Genomic DNA, 17419 nt, shown 5'->3' with positions numbered 1-17419 from the left:
CCTGTATTTGCGCTTAGTGAAGAATTTATCGCAGAATATCTCTCCACCAACCTTTCCATCCATCCATATCCGAGCCCGAGCCGAGGGAGCAGACTAACTGGGCCTTGTTGCCAGACTGATTCGGAAAGCATCAGATTGCAATTTGTTTTAATTAAAATTTTCTTGGTTTACATAAAAATGTTCAAAAAATAATTATAACTTTTAAATAAAATTTCAGTCTGAAACTTTTTCAAAACTGTGTGGATTTTAAATTGAAATAAAACAACGAAAATTCAAATTGATTGTGCAACCTTTATTGGTTTTGTGTAGAACCATTCATGGAAGTTACTTTCTCATCCATAAACACAATTTTGAATGACTCGCTGGAGGGCTTCGATCGATATCTCGTGAATAATTTTAGTAATCCAATGCCTCAATCGAAGCTGGTTTATCCAAAAAACGTTAAGGCTTTACATACCCCCACAAATAAAAGTCCAAAGGTGTGATATCACATGATCTTGCTGGCCAATCCAGGCAAGAGATAAATTGCCCATCGCACCACGACGCAACAAATCAATTGTTTCGCGGGCTGTATGGCAAATAACGCCGTCTTGTTGGAACCAAATGTTGTCGAGATCGCGGGCTTCAATTTCCGGTACCAAAATATCGTTTATCATAGCGCTATAGCCTTCACCATCTACTGTTACATTGGCGCTAGTCAACTAGTCTTTGAAGAAATTTGGATCGATGATTCCTCCCATCCCAAACGGTTATTTTCAATAGGTGTAATGGCTATTCTTGACTGGATTCGGGTGGCTCTTCTACTTTCCTTGCCCAAGTAAGGCAATTTTGCTTTTTGACCTGGCCATTAAGCCAAAAATGAGCCTCATTGCTGCACGAAATTAGAGTCCCCACACTTCGAGTGAACACTTTTCACAGAGCGTAAATTTTCGTAATACCGTTGTTCAATTTTGTAAACGTTTCAAACATTTCATTCTTCCCATGATGAAATGTGAATGAATACTGAAAAAAATTATGTATTTAGTTTGACAGTAGTCACGCGTGATCTGTTAAAAACCCCTATTGGAAGAAGTACCTCCAATCTGATCACCTTTTATATGTACACACTGCCTGTTTCAAGTTGCATTCAAAATTCATTCAAATATGTTTACTTGAAAAGCAACAACAAAAATACGTTAAAACAGATGAGCTGTAGAAATCACCCAAAAGTAAAATGAAGTTTTTTTTTTGAAACAGGGCGAAGGCGGGTGGACAGGCAACGTGCGCACATAAATGTCACAAAAATATCAACAAAATTTGCATAAAATCGTCAAAGTGCTACAGAGCATAATTTACGTGGCAACTGCAACAACATATAAATGCGAGGCGGATACCTACATATTTACTAAATACATATGAATGCATGCGACGAGCCTACAGAGACTGCAACAGCAACCGCAAAACCACATATCCACAGCGCATATCCGTGAAGCTGAAGATGCTTTTGGTGCCACTCAGTTAACAAGTGTCACGTAAAGCGTATAAATTTAAATAACTACAAAATAAAAAAGGCGCAAACAACAACAACAATTGCAACAAAGTTGCCAACCAACAGCAACATGAATAAGCAACAGCAACAAAATGGTGAAAAAAAGCGAGGAGAAATATCCCAAAGGTAGCACAGCAGTTGCATTTCGATCAAAAAGTTAGCCGAGACAAGATAAGCAGATAATTTTGGTACGCGACCGACTCGAGGTAACAACGATTGGGCTGTTAAAACAACAATAACTATTAAAAAAATCCAACAAACAATGCCACACGTAGCACAACAAAGAGAAAAATGAAAAAAGCAAATGTGAAATGAGAAAAAGTGTAAAATGCGGCTAAGGGAGCTTAACGGCGAGTCGCTCCTATGAACGGGTATAAAAATTGGATCACAAACCAAACACGGCGACTTTTGGCAGTCAGTCAGTCACAAAAAAAAGAAACCAAAAAGAACCAAACAAAACACACTAAAAAATCGTTCGACCAAGCAGTGATTCAATTCAACAGTCAACTAGACGGTTTTTGGTGTATGACTGCATGAGTATGCATGTATGCATGTGTGTGTGTGTGAGTATGTGCAAATTTACACCATGTTTTACTAACCACAACAACTAATTCAACAATCCCAAACAAGACAAGTCTGCGGTGGTGGGCAGGCGGCATGGATCGACACTTGCAGGAGTAAGGAACGCGCGACAGGATCACACCGCCATCGACGACGCCGCCACCGCTGCTGTCTGCGCATGCGAGTTGCCAATTTGATTACGAACACAATACCTACAAGCAATTCAACAGATTCATTCATGTTTTGGCAGGGTTTTCGCTTCTCTGTGGAGTAAAAATAAATATTTCCCTTTTTTTTTTTTGTTTTTGACCTCTGTGCTTACCGCGTGCGAACTACGCTTGTTTGTGTCATGAATTTAATTCAACATTTTTTCGGCTCTTTTACGCACCGACAATGATCGAGCAGCCGCCATCGTTCGTCATTCAAAAATTCCCAAAAAAATCGAAGAAAAGGAGACTCTAGTGGCAAGGGTTCATAAAATCGCTTCATTCGTAGGCTGTTAGTCAGTAGGAACAGTAGACAGCGAGCGTGATGGGACTTGTCCTTTGTATTGACTATATATATATAAATAGGTATGTATATATGAACATTTTTACATACTTTTGTACATGCAAATATAAATTTGTGCCCGGTTTTTTGCAGACAATCGTTCACAATGCGTCAGCTCAATCGATTTGTTGGAGCGGCGCATCGCACTTCGCGCATGCCATTGTTATTTGCTTAGCCATGGAATTTTTGGCGGTTCTCGAATACCTCAAACAATAAATTTACCAATGACAATGTCGACAAAAATGTTGTTGCGCGAAAGTAATTGAAAATAAAAGTTTGCAAAAATTTCGTAAAGATCGGTAAAGTGATGCCAATGAAAAGAAATAGAGGGATAGAGGTGATAAAAACATTCCATACCGCCAAACACACGAGTACACACAGACTGTGTATATTTACATATGAAACATAAATTTCAAAAATCTGTAAAACCATAAAAAGTGGCACTTAAAATTTATATCAGGCTTTCAAACAGATTCTCACAAAAAGCGGTTTATATATGTTCGTTAATCTAAGTAGTTAAATTGTTTATCGTAGAAAAACTTCTGTTAGTTCTGACTTTTCTAAGCTAGATAAAGAAGCAAAGGGAATGGGTCCCTTGGTGAACGAGGACAAAACGAAGTATCTCCTGTCATCAAACAAACAGTCGCGTACTCGCGTATCGGTTGACGTCACTGTTGACAGCTCTGATTTCGAAGTTGCAAAAGACTTCGTTTATTTAGGAACCAGCATAACAATAGCAGTCTGGAAATCCAACGTAGAATCCCTCTTGCCCACAAGTGCTACTTAGGAAGGATCAAGCTTAGTAGGATTTGGTACATGTAGTGATCCTAGCACTACTTTGGACTAAGTAGGCAGTTGAGTAATAAAGTCCTCTCTCGACCAACAAAACTGACACTCTACAAGGCTCTCTTCATGCCCGTCCTAACGTATGACGCAGTGGCTTGGCCGATGACAGCGGAAGATTTTTGGACCTTTGCATATTGGCAACGGCGAATATCGCAGGCGATGGAACAATGAGCTGTATGAGCTTTACGACGACATAGGCATAGCGCAGCGAATAAATATCCAGCGGTTGGATACAAACGCTCCTGCTCTGAAAGTATTCGATGCGGTACCAGCTGGTGGTAGCAGGGGAAGAGGAATGCCTCCTCTGCGTTGGAAAGATCAGGTGGAGAGGAACTTGGTTTCACTTCGTGTGTCCACTTGGCGCCGGTTAGCACGAGAAAGAAACGACTGAGGCGCTTTGTTAAACTCGGCCTAAAATCGCGTAAGCGGTTATCGCGCCAATTAAGAAGAAGAAGAATTAATTTGAGGTACATGCAAGGCCAATATGTTAAAGAATATCCTTTAAAATTTGAAGTTGATATCTTTATTACTTTTTGAGTTGTATTCGACAGCGCAGAAAAAAACGTTTTTCGAGAAAAACGCGATTAAAGTTTTTGTTCTTACTCATTTTTCGTTCGACGCTCATCACTTCACTGACTTTTTAGGGACTTATTAGACTTTCTATTAAGCTTAAGACGCTGTAGAGATATTCTTTAGATTGTAAATGAATTTTAAAACAACAAAAAAATATGGGGAATTTTAAAGTGATGGAGGAGCTGCCCTCCTTAAACTCGGCTAAAATCGCGTGTCCTCGGATATTCCATTTATCACAATATGATCGATCTGGTTTCGCGTTTTTCGAACAGGAGACAGCACGTATTTTGACAAATTTTTTTTTGGAATCTGCTGCTGCAGACTACCATGTTTCGAGCCCCGGCGAAGTTGATCAGACTCTGCCCGTTACTGGATGTTTTGTTGTGCAGGCTGAATTTTCCTACTATGGTACCAAAAATTTCCTCCTTGTCCACCTTGGCATTGAAGTAGCCAAGCACTATTTTTATCGGGGCGTGTACGTATCGGGATGTTGAAAAGTCTTGCCTTGATGCGGATTATTGCGAGACGCTCGTCCACCCGAGTGAAGAACAGTACTTGGCGACGAAGTCTCTCTCCCACTAGTAGACGCCGCAAGATCCAATGCTCTTCTTGCTTTGCCCCGTCCATCGCATCTCTTGAATGGCAGTGAAGTTAACCGCGGACGGAGGCACATTGCCCATTATGGGACCACACATTGCAGGGAGTGTTTGACGCAGTTGACGAACTCACAATAAATGTCTGCTTTTTCTCGGGCTCGGTGGTTGTTCCTTCAGTTATGTTTGCTGATTGCAACCTCAAGGCTTTTACATTACTTCACCTCACGGATCCATCAGCCGGAAAATTCACACTTTCCTTTCTGAGCCTCTTTTTAAGAGTGATGCTGCTCCACTTTTTCTTGGACCAAAGAGTAGAAGAATCTATTTTCCACCATTCGATGTGTTATGTAATTAGGGATCAATAGGGTATTTGGTTACCATACCAGAGATGAATGAAATATTTAATATCACGACAGGTGAACAGAGATTTAAACCAAATAAGAAAATTTCCCGGCCGCAGGTGAGGTACTCATACTGATTGTTCAAATACCGCATTCTTCGTAATCAAAATGAGTTTGCTGTGATCCCAAAGAATATTGGTGTAAAGAGAAATTCGGCCCTTAACAGCGCAATCGGATGGTGAGAGTAGCTTTGAGGCTGCTTCATTTGTTTTGGAAAATATTTAAATAATACGTGATTGCGTAAAGGGACACTTATGCCTACCCAAACACTAAAATTCTCACGTATCTAAGGCAGTAGGTTCTTGTATCTCTACTGTGTGCGAAAGAAAATGAGACACATGCAGAAGAAATGTAAATCAGTATGATTTTAAGCAAGAGCAATACCTATAATGGTTGACAAATGTCCGGTGAAATTTGTCGAAAGCTTCTGCTACCTCAGCTGCACTACTACGAAAGTCGGCGGATAAGATGAAGATGTCAAATGCAGACTAAACAAAGCAAGGGCAGCGTTTGGGAAAATGCATACAGTATGAGCGAGTTCGCAAATCTCCATGTCCACTAACTGCGAATATTTAGCTCATGTCTGAAATAAGTATTGTTGCATGGAAGTGAAACATGGCTGGTCTCTAACACCATCATACGCATCACCTATAGAACCCGCAAGGGAACAGAGGTCGTGGTCGTCCAAAGAATACTTAGAGAAAGTCGGAGTTGCGCGAACTAGCAGATGCCGACATCATTTGAAACGGCGCAAAAACAATAGTCCAGAGTCGTGTATAATGGAAGAGTCTTGTCGGGGCCCCCTATTCTCCCGAGCGAAAAAAATAAAAAAATAAAGCGCCTTATGAGGTATAGCGAATTGTTCGTCCGTACGTTTTTAAGGTGTTAATATTGGGTAGTGGAAGAAGTCTTTTCGCATTTCTAATCAAACTTCAACTCATTTGTTTTTATATTTATAATGAACTTTATTAAACCAAATATGTACCATTTTGGTCGACCACCTTTTGCCATTTTTCTTCTACAGACATTATTCTATCAGTGTAAAACTTTTGTGGTTTCTCGGCGAAAAACTGCGACAAGTAATTTTCACAGGCTTCTCTTGAAGCCAACTTTACTCCATTAAGGGAGTTCTGCATTGACTGAAACAAATGGTAGTCCGATGGTGCAAGGTCAGGGCTATATGGTGGATGCATCAAAACTTCCCAGCCAAGCTCTCCCAGTGTTTGCCGAGTCATCAAAGATGTGTGTGGCCTAGCGTTGTCCTGATGGACGACGACGCCCTTTCTGCTGATCAGTTCTGGCCGTTTTTTTTGATTGCTTGCTTCAATCTCATCAGTTGTTGACAGTAAAGTGTAGAATGAATCGTTCGAGCAGGCTGGAGCAGCTCATAGTGGATGATACCTTTCCAATCCCACCAAACACACAGCATAACCTTTCGAGGCGTCAATCCTGGCTTTGCGACCATTTGCTGAGCTTCACCACCCTTGCACGATGATTTTTTTCGCACATTATTGTCGTATTTGATCCACTTCTCGTCTCCTGTTACCATTCGCTTCAGAAATGGTTCGATTTCATTTCGTTTCAGCAAAGAATCGCAGATGTTAATTCGGTCCATTAAATTTTTCATAGACAATTCATGTGGTACCCAAACATCGAGCTTCTTTTTGTAACCAGCCTTTTTTAAATGGTTCAAAACCGTTTGATGATGAATGTTTAGTGCCTTGGCGATGTCATGGCAGCTTATGTGACGGTCCTGGTCAATATTTTCCATAATTTCATCGACTTTTTCAACGATAGATCGACCGGAGCGAGGTGCATCTTTCACATCGAAATTTCCAGAACGGAAGCGAGCGAACCATTGTTGTGCTACACGAACTGATACAGCATCGTCTCCGTAAACTTCACAAATTTCATTGGTGGCTTGCGTGGCATTCTTCCCTTTTTTATACAAAAATTTCAAAATATAGCGAATTTCTTCATTATTTTCACTCATTTTCGAACAGCTGTGACTTTTTTCAACTTCTCCGAATTTAATATTTTTTTGGTTAAATGAAGCTTAAAATGTCACCTTTCTAACACCATATGATATGACACAATGTAATTGGTAGCACTGGAGATAGATGACTCCAACGACATCTATTGACAAAATAAGACTTTTTCGACTACCCAATATTATCCGGAAATTCATTTAAGATTTCTGTCTGGACAGATTGTGAAGATTTTTTCTAGGATTATCGTTGAGTTCCTTGTCTTTTACTGTGTCGTTAGTTTCTTGATTGAAAGAATTAGGTCCAGAGAAATAGGTCAAATAGAACTCCAAAGACTTAGCGGAATGAAACTAAAAAGAGATATTTTTCAACACAAATAACAGTTTATTCCACGAGCATTGGTAAATTGGAAACTAAAAATATTCTTTTGAATTGAAGAAACTGAACTTTGTCATAGGACATGGGGAAAAATTATAAGAACAATCCATGTCAAATAACTAACTGAAGGAAATGTTGTAAAATAAAGAGCCTAAGAAACAAGACTAAAAGCAAAGCATATGGAAAGGTGTACGAATTTATGAGACGGAGCCAAATTGTTAACGCCATCATATTGCCGAAATACTCAACAAAAAAAAACATGTAAATACTCAGCCTCCAGAAGTAAAATGTCTGCATTTAGATGAAAGACATAAAAGCAAAGAAGCGCAAAGTAGGAGCGCAGTCATCAACAAGCTTTGAATTATAGCCAAGAGCCACCGAAAATGAGCAAGGAGCCATCGAACAAACGAGCTAACCAAATAAGTAAGCAATTGCCAGCAGCTACTACAAGAATAATAACTACTACACATAGTTATAATGCGAGTATAACAACGGCGCAGAACAGGCTATGAAGACTGCATGAACAGTAAGAACAGCGGGAACCCGTGAAACGAGGCGCTCGCCATCATCACCGTCGCTCATTGTCAGCCTCAACGCCACGCTAAGGGCCACCACATAACCACACACACACACACACACACGGAGATGCATAAATGAATACACGAACACTCATTTGCTTATAAACACATACATAGGCATAAAATGGCGCTATCGCATTTGATCTCATTTAGTGTTGTAGGCTGAGCACACACGTACAGAGGCCGATAGCGATGCCGATGCCAATGTAGGTAGCCCTTACACTACGACGCCAAGCCACAAAGCGTCGATCCCCACACCATTGGAGCCGCAAAGCAATAACAAAGGGAATTACGTATCAACTGCAACGGCAAAAGCAGCAGCAGCAGTAACAGCAATAAAAGTGCCTAGATGGCCAAATAAAACGACATGAGATCATTCATCTGATCCTTTCAAGCCGCTTAACTGACGCGAGTCGCGTAGGACAAATATTCAGATACCCGTCTTATTATTAAGCGGTGGCGGTGGCGGTGAAGCGTTCTTTAGCATTCTTTTCTTTGCTTTCTGCCCCAAGTTGATCTTGTAGGGGTAGCAACATCTAGAAAAGTAAAATATATGACGATTTAAGTATAGGTAAGTGACGAAGGCGCGCGCGTTTCACATAAGTGGACTCTATGGTATGCGGCACATTTCCGGTCGATTGATGTCTCGCTGGCTGACTGCTTTCTGAGTACTTTGCTGGACTGGCTGGCTCGTTAAGGACTCGTGCGGCGCATTTGCTCTGATGTAAATAAACTACTATAAAACAAGATTGCTCCTTTATTTATTTTTTTACTTGTTATGTGCACTTTTGGGGGTGTCGCAGCCAAATTAAGTAGAAGCGGAAACGTGTTGCCACACAACAGGCGCGCAGCATGCCATCAGCACTCATTAGTTGGCGCATACTGCGTGAAAGGGAGACTGGTTGGCGATTTCTGTTGGGGATAAGCAATATCACTTGAGGATTGGAAATTGGAACAGACTTGCGAAAATGGAATTATGCAAAACCGCACTGTAATTGGTATATCACTTTTGTGAGAGTTTGAGTAGAGCTCTGATACGCAAAGGCTACCAGATTAAAGAAATTTGACCACTTGAATGTAACTGAATTGTATTTAAGTGCGGTTGGAAAGTGGAGGAGGGTACCATAGTCGGTATATGGTATTCTGTAACATATCAGCGGTTTTTTCTAAGCGAAGATTATTCCTATTGAGAAATTGGCTAGCCGTTTGCAAGATAGAATGTTTCCAGCTGTTGTCCGTAGGCATGTCTCGAAAAATAGGATCAAATATAGTGAAATCAAGAGATTTGAAGAAATGTCGTGAGTTGTAGACTGGATACTATGTTATTGCGTTTTAAACTCTCACTTAAGTAGTTATATGTATATATATACATATATAAAATTGGCGCGTCCACCCTTTTTGGGTGTTTGGCCGAGCTGCTCTTTCTATTTGTGGTGTGCATCTTGATGCTGTTTTCCACAAATGGAGGGACCTACAGTTTCAAACCGACTCCGAACGGCAGATATTTTTTATTAGGAGCTTTTTCATGGCAGAGATACACTCGGAGGTTCGCCATTGCCTGCCCAGCGGCGACCGCTATTAGAAAAAACTTTTTCCTCATTTTGGTGTTTCACTTAAGTAGTTTGTAAGGTGATAAAGAGTAGAACTCGATTCATCACTTTCACTCGTAAAATTCATATTCTGAGCTGTAATCGAAACGACTCATAGATTTCAAATTTCGATTCTTTACTAGAATCACAACTATTATCAAACGAGATTCAATATAGTTGGCGTTGAGTAAAAAGGGAGCTCCCGCTAAGATAATTCGCCTCATCAGAGTCCTTTACTCCGATTTGGTAGTGCTCCACAACATCAACATCAGCCTGAAGATTTGAGAACTCGTTCATACTGTATGCATTCTCCCGAACGCTGCCCTTGGTTTGTTCAGCCTGCATTTGACATCTTTGTCTAATCCGCCGTCTTTCTTGGAAGTGCAATCGAGGTACCAGAAGCTTTCGACAAGTTCCACCTATCAACCAATATAGATCTTACTCTATTGTGGTGGACTCTCATAGCCTTTGTCTTGGAGATGATGACGTCCAGTCTGACAATGTGTGCCAGCGTCATTGACTAATAACAACATTAGCGATCCATTAATCACCAACGCAGGCGTAAGACAAGGTTATCCCCTGTCGCCCGGTCTCTTTGCCATCGCTCTAGACGATGTTATGAGTAAATTGACTCTGCATAAAAGAGGCATCGTATGGAGTTTCACCAGACATCTTGAGGGCCAGCACATTGCCGATGATATCTGCCTGCTCTCTCATAAATTCACTGGCATGCAAGCGAAAGCAGATCTACTAGTCATGGTGGCACGCATTGTCGGACTGGAAGTGAACATCGCCAAGGCAGAGGCTATGAGAGTCAACCACAATAAAGTAAGACCTATAATGGTTGACGGATGACCGGTGGAATTTATCGAAAGCTTCTAGTACGTCGGCTACACTACCACGAAAGGCGGCATATCAGATGAGCGAGTTTGCAAACCTCCAGGCCCACTAAAATGCGAATGTATTGTTGTACGGAAGTGAAACATGGCTGGTCTCCAACACCATTACACAGAGGTTAGAATCTTTCGTTAACAAACGCCTCTGTACCATCTGTAGAATATCCTGGGCGAATGAGGAGCCCATCCTATGGCAAATCAAACACAGTAAGTGGCGGTGGATAGGCCACACGCTTTCAAAATCACCAGACAGCATCACAAGAAAGACATTTAACTGGAATCCACAATGGAGCAGAGGTCGCGGTCGGCCAAAGATCACTTGGAGAATTTGTGTGGAGAGAAATATTCGGGTTCCTCAATGTCATCTAGAGATATGCATCCTTTAACAAAACTGTATGCTTACTGACTTGAAGAACGTAAAAAATATTTCTTTTCCAGACACTTAAAAGAGCATATGGGCACTATGGGCATTGATGAATCCGGATAAGAATATAAAATTTCTTCATGCATGCTTTTCCAAATCAACCCAGTAATGAGATTTTGATATTGAGAAGCATGAATATTTCAGCTGAGAAAGAAGTTGACAAAGCGTCATAAAACTACGTGGTCCTCCAATTGCGAACATGAAGACGCACAACAAAATTTGAAGAAAAAACTTTTATGTCTTTACTTAAGTACCGATTCTTTGTAATAATTTGATCTTACCGGGGTAATCTAGATGTTATCATTCTATCAAATGTGCATCTTAAAGCAATGGCTTAGCAGAGCTCTATTTTTCTGCACAGTTTGAAAAAACTTTTATTCTTAAAGATAAAAACATCAATATACGTGGTCTGAAGAGACGCAATAGACGCAATAGGTGTTATCGCGGACAAACTACTAGCTGACTTTTGGACAAAGGAATGGAGTCTTCCCTATGGCAGGTGGCCAGCTAAGCCGTCATTAGAAGAAAAAGCTGCAGAGTGACTGCATTCGATGAAAAAATGTCAAAACAGATGGGGCTCGTCAACTAACGGACGCTGAAGTCATATCAATGCTGGGCGTTAGGCTTATCTCAAGTATTAGTCAATGGGTGGCCAGGAAACACGGAAATGCTCACTAGTATTTCATTCAAGTATTGAATGGTCACTATTGCTTTTTGGAGTACCTTAATCTTTGCTGGAGGACAGCTCGTTCTGCCTAAACTGAAACAACGCGATTGAAAGTGCGGAATACGAATTCTTCTACTGCGATCGTTTCAGAGAGAATCGCCTAATACTTGACGCACTTCTGGGAGGACAGGTGTGCCCAAAAAATCTAATCACCAAGAGGATCGCATCAAATACTTGCTCGAATGATATAAAAAAAATGCCGGACTTCTTACGAATTGACGATAAATCACAGACGCTTGAGCTCACAACGATATCAGACCAAGACATTTCGGTGATACTTACGCAGTTTTTTCCGATGTTCCATTTATGCAGCAAAGTGAAAGCAGTGAATACTATCGGTAGCCGATAACCTCCATACGCCCATGTAAGAGGAAAGCGGACGCAGGTACCTGTTTTGTCAGTTGACGGAAAGAGGATTAATATAGTGTTAGTAGGAGTATGCCACACATATTACTGGTGCTATGGTACCTTGGATGATATTAACCACCTTAAAAAACAAAGTCATTAAAAAAAAGTAAATGCTCGAAGTGTGGGACACTTTAACAGGAAGTGCAGAACTCTTGCCCATCTTTAATAGTCCAGTGCCCCATTATCATTCCCATGAGAAGTCGCATGCTCGGTTAAGGGAACATCGAAGTGCTTAGTAGTCCACCTGTTATTAATCGCTGCTAAACCCAGCGCTGGACTAAGCTCAGAAGGTTTTTTCTGCACTTGGTATGAATAATTGAAGCAGACTTTGAAAAGAGAGAGGCAACTTGCGAAATTTTGTGGTATTGGCATAAACGGTGCAACCTCATGAGAAGAGTTAAGTTGTTGTTTTTTATTATTTTAGACTCCACCTTAAGTTCTATCAAGTGCTCGCAAAGTTGCCGGCGTGCCACAATAATTTGCAATATTGCCCCCCTGTGTGCGGCTCAACTCAGCGCCAGTCCATATTTTTTCGCACTTCCATGCATTTATTTGCTTAAGTATGCCCATAAGTATTTGCCAGATCAATAAGTGCAACACAACATAACAGTGGCGTGCCAAAAAATTTGCATTCCGACACCTTTGAAAAGAATGCATTGTGCATGCAACAAGCCACTTGCCCCTTGCCTGTCGCCCGCTCAGCGATTGCCACACGCTTTGCACATATTGCCGGGCGCTGTGCATTTTTTCATACCATAAATATGAATGTTGCACAATATCACTTTGTGCATCGCACAATCACTTAGTCAGTCAGTCAGATGGCTGTAAAGTGCGAAGGCTTGGATGCGCGCTCGGTTGCCTAGTTGCCACGGTTGCCAGCGACGTTGTTGCACGACGTTGGTTGGTTGGGCACCCTGTGGCGCGCATACTTTAGCCGATTGCCGATCTTTTGTGGCATATGCGTTGCCACTTTTTTGTTTTTGTTGAACGCCATTGTTGTTCGTGTTTCTTTGGAGCCTTTCAATTGTTTTTGAGGGTGGCGGGGTACAGAGGGTGCACAATGGCGGCTCAGCGGGCTCATACAAATGGCCGCGATGCGACATACAGCCGTAATTGTTTGTTTATTGTGGCCCAACTTGCATTTATTCCACACATTAAACACATTGATGTTGTTGTTGGCGTATATGTTTTTGTTATTTGTCTTTTGGTTTGCTGCTGATTGTACGTGCGTAATATTTATTTATGCATTGTTTGCATTGTCATTGAAGATGCGCTAAAGTCAACCCCATGAAAAAGGCAACAAAAACTGCAACTTCAGAATTCTTCAACTCCACCTAACTTAGTGACTGCACTAACTTTATATATTAAATATGTAGTGTTGGTAGCAAGATTTTGCAGACCTCGATTTGCTTTGTGCTTACGTTTTTTTTTTCAATTCCTTTGTGCATTTTCTTATGTGCGATTTGGCGATTGGCATCACACTCGGGTCTCGTACAATGGCACAATGGGTGGAGGCTTCGAAAAGTGCCAGACACCATGCTGTGGCGCTACTGACTTATACACACACGCATACCCATGGGAAAGAAGCTTAATGCGCACCACTAAAATACGTATTACGTATGAAAGTGATCACTTATGTAACAGCGGCCATAGTTTGTCGCTGCGCGTTATCAATGCAATCCAACAAAACTACATAATTGCGGTTATTACTTTATGAGAAATGATAGTTCCACCATTTTTTTGTGCTTGACAAAGGAAGCACTGGTGATTAGTGGTCAATTATGGTACTTATAAATTATTTAGTAAAAGTATATGAAAAAGTCGACAAAAAACTAGTGGCTTTCCTAGATACATACATACATACATATGATAGAACTCTCTCTGTGGATATGTGTTAAACTTACTGTCTGAATATAATAATATTTTTCACATTTCTGCAAAATATTCTAACGATACTGCCGGTGCTATAGAAAAACGGGCTATATCAAACGCCAGCGCTCACCAGCTGTATACCCTGATGCCTTCTCTTTCGAATTCAGTACCTCTCACTTCAGCAAATACTTATAGGCTATGGTAATAACCTTCGTCCACATTACAGTTGGTTTCTAGTTTTGCTTGCAAAATGTTAAAGCAAGCTTAAATGGTGGCTAAATTTTCGCGATTCAATTACAAGAATTGCTTGCAAACTTATTGGAAATGATGACAACATGTGACCTATCACAGTTTCTTTAGTTATGTAGGATTCATATACTAGAACTACAGGGTCCGGCACTCGAAGTGTAACCAATCAAAAAGGCAATAAATTTCGTTAGGAAAATTACTTTTATTCAATTCAAAGTAAAAAATATGTGAAAATAATACGAAATTAAGAATCAATTTACTTTTGCTCGATATGATCACCTTCTGCCTTGATAATGACCTTGAGACGGTCCAGAAACGAATTGTAAGGTGCCCGAATTTTGGGAAACTCGCGGACAATGGCTTTTTTCAGCACCTTGAGACTAGTGAATCTTTTAGTTCGGGCCTTGCTCTCCAAAATAGCCCAAATAGAATAATCCATCGGATTCGCGTCTGGGGAATTTGAGAGCCATTGAGTGGACGTTATGAAGTTCGGAACGTTGTTTTTGAGCCTCGAGCTTTGTGAGACAGTGCCGAGTCCTGGTCTGCCACCAAAATGTTTGTCTGCCCACAGCTTCAAAGTAACCTCAAAAATACTTTGACGATAATGTTTCGCACTCACTTTAACGCCAGGCTCAATGAAAACGATTGGAGAGCGCCCGTTTGCGGTAGCAGCGGCCCAAACCATTACCTGTGGCGGGTATTGCCTCTTGGTGGCCAATCGATGACTATAATTTTCGTATGAACGGTCGGTCAAATAAATCCTATCGTTTGGAAGTTTACGAATCGCTCAATTTGAAAAATTTTCTGGTCAGAAAACATAATGTTCGGAAATTCACCGCTTTCGGCCAAGCGAAGTAACTCCTTCGCTCTCTCAAGTCTGACTTGTTGCTGCTTTGGTGTGGTAATCTTTTGAATCTTTTAAGGCTTGACTCTGAGATCATTTTTCAGTATGCGGCGGATGCTACGGCCAGACAATTTCAGTTCTTTCGCCATTTGATTGGCACTTCGTAGTGATTTTGTTGAAGTCGCTTCTTCACTTTTTGAACCATTTCACGTGACATTGCAGCCTTTTCAATATCATTGTAACGAGTGATGGTGCGATGAACAAAAACTTCATTTACTTTAAGGTACTCGAGCTCACGAGCAATCGCTGGTTGCCGCTATTAAGTGGAATCGCCAAAGCAGCCGCAGACGAGGAAAGTCATCGAGCACCCGGATACTATTTGGGATTTGAAAACGCGCGCCATGAATTTAAACTAGAATGAAGCTAAGAAACTGGCGCAGAACAGATCTACATGGAAGGAATTTCTTGTGGCCCTTTGTTTCATCATGGAACTACAGTAAATAATAATAACATACTAGAATAGCCCAAATTCATGCATAGCCAAATAAGCTCAAATGAGAAAATGACATTATTTCTTTTTTATATTAATTCGATTACAGAAGATCAAATAAGGCGTCAATATTTCTAGACGAAATGTACAAGAACAAGTCATGGATTTCCCTACCATACCGAAAATCTATACTCAATAAACAATTTATGAGGTCATTGCTCAGTGGCATGGTGACAAAATTTCAGAAGGTGGGGCTAATATCAGACCGTTAACCGGCTCTCAGCGAATTTGAAAGAACCAGCTTATAGGCTGACGTAACCAGGGTCTTGACAGAGGTTTGTTTACGAAAAAACTGTGGTTGTGTTGGAGATACACCAAAAAAATCAGCACAGTCTTCGCTCATGTTACTTCGTTGTCGTCTAAAAGCGACTAATTTAACGAGTGCGTTTATATGTACTACGCGTGAAGTGAGCGGCAGAATTCTGCTGTCAAATACCCGTTGAGATGTAGCTGATGTTACCCGCTTAATTTCGTTTTTAATAGCTGAAGGAAACACCTAAACATTAAAACTACACCTTTCCGAACTGTAATAGGGTATCGCAAGAATCGTGAGGATTATTCTCACTTCACATCCCTAGATGCATATGCACATACTATACATACATACATACATATGTGTAGTTAAAAAAATAAAACTTACCGCCACACTCCACAGAGAATGAAAATTCCTCATTATAATTTGTATATGTATTGTATATAAGTATGCGTTTGTAGTTTAGAAGCTTGAGACATGAAAAATCTTGTTCAACAAAATACGAACGCGAACAACGAATCGAAGCAAATACTCATATATGTATGTACGTACATATATGTGCAATGCGATTAACAAAACGACGAACAAGCACGACACTAGGCTTCTTTTTATGACAAACGGTAAGTACGATAAGTAAAATTTACTTCACTTTCACTTTCATTTTATGCATAATATTGTATTGATGTTCTTCTACAATTGACGAATTTGCTTAATTTTCATTTTATTCGGCACGCACTAAACATAGCGCTGCACTCGTTTACGCAATTTGTGAACCAATCTATTACATTTTAGTTTTCTTTAGCACAGTGAATAGATGACCACGAGCTCGTTCCATTTCTCACCGATGACCGAACGCATAAAGTTCCGATTGACAACTGAGCTGACTTTAATTAAGTGACAGCAAAGTGGGAGGCATACATTACATACATACCTACATATGTACGTACATAGGCACATACTATACATATGGTATATGGGTATATGCGTGGACAGTAGTGGAATTTTTTGCTCACATTCTACTTTACGAATCGAAAATATACAGAAACCGACACATTTTTCGTGTCGTAGATCAGCATGATGATGAATGAACAATCCATGTTTCGTATTAAAAGCTTGCGTAAAGTTACTTCTGGGGTGAATTTTAACCTGCAGTTTGAGAGAGAGAGAGATCAATGTAATAATTTACCATGAAGTATGTGCATATGTGCGCAGAATCTTCATAGTTAGCTCTGGAAGATGCATGTTCAATTGTTTGAAAGTAAATTGTGCTAACTATGTTCGAATATCCCTAGAAAAATTTAGTGGAATGTGATTGTCATATATACGAACTTATATGTACATACATATGTATATCTCACTATTTATTTGAATTTTTTGGAATCGAGTTTTATTCTTGGCCATGCATTTTAAAATCTACGAAAACTGCTGATGCTTCGTTCATTTTAAGTAACTACCATAGTTTATTTGAAGGTTTTTTTAAACTAATATTAGTCTATTAATTTTGTAAAATAGTGCTAGTGTTTATATCTCAACTTCGTATTTTTTATATTTATGCTTTATATTTTATTTTTCTTATATATTATTTTTTTTGTTTTTTTTTTATAGTTAG

The 17419-nt window shown here is 40.2% G+C and overlaps 1 protein-coding gene across 1 annotated transcript in view; it reads right to left on the bottom strand.

Annotated features, from left to right (window-relative positions):
* The window catches only part of LOC128857024 (uncharacterized), an 88922-nt gene extending 72251 nt beyond the window's left edge, over window positions 1-16671 (bottom strand). The window contains exon 1 of the mRNA XM_054092541.1: window positions 16198-16671. The gene's annotated coding sequence lies outside the window, so the exon portion shown is untranslated. The remainder of the gene's footprint in view (window positions 1-16197) is intronic.
* Window positions 16672-17419: the final 748 nt, after the last annotated feature.

Source organism: Anastrepha ludens, chromosome 3, assembly GCF_028408465.1.
Source record: "Anastrepha ludens isolate Willacy chromosome 3, idAnaLude1.1, whole genome shotgun sequence".
NCBI lineage: Eukaryota > Metazoa > Arthropoda > Insecta > Diptera > Tephritidae > Anastrepha > Anastrepha ludens.
Note: the sequence above shows the minus strand (reverse complement) of the source record. Positions and strands in the feature narration are given on the sequence as shown.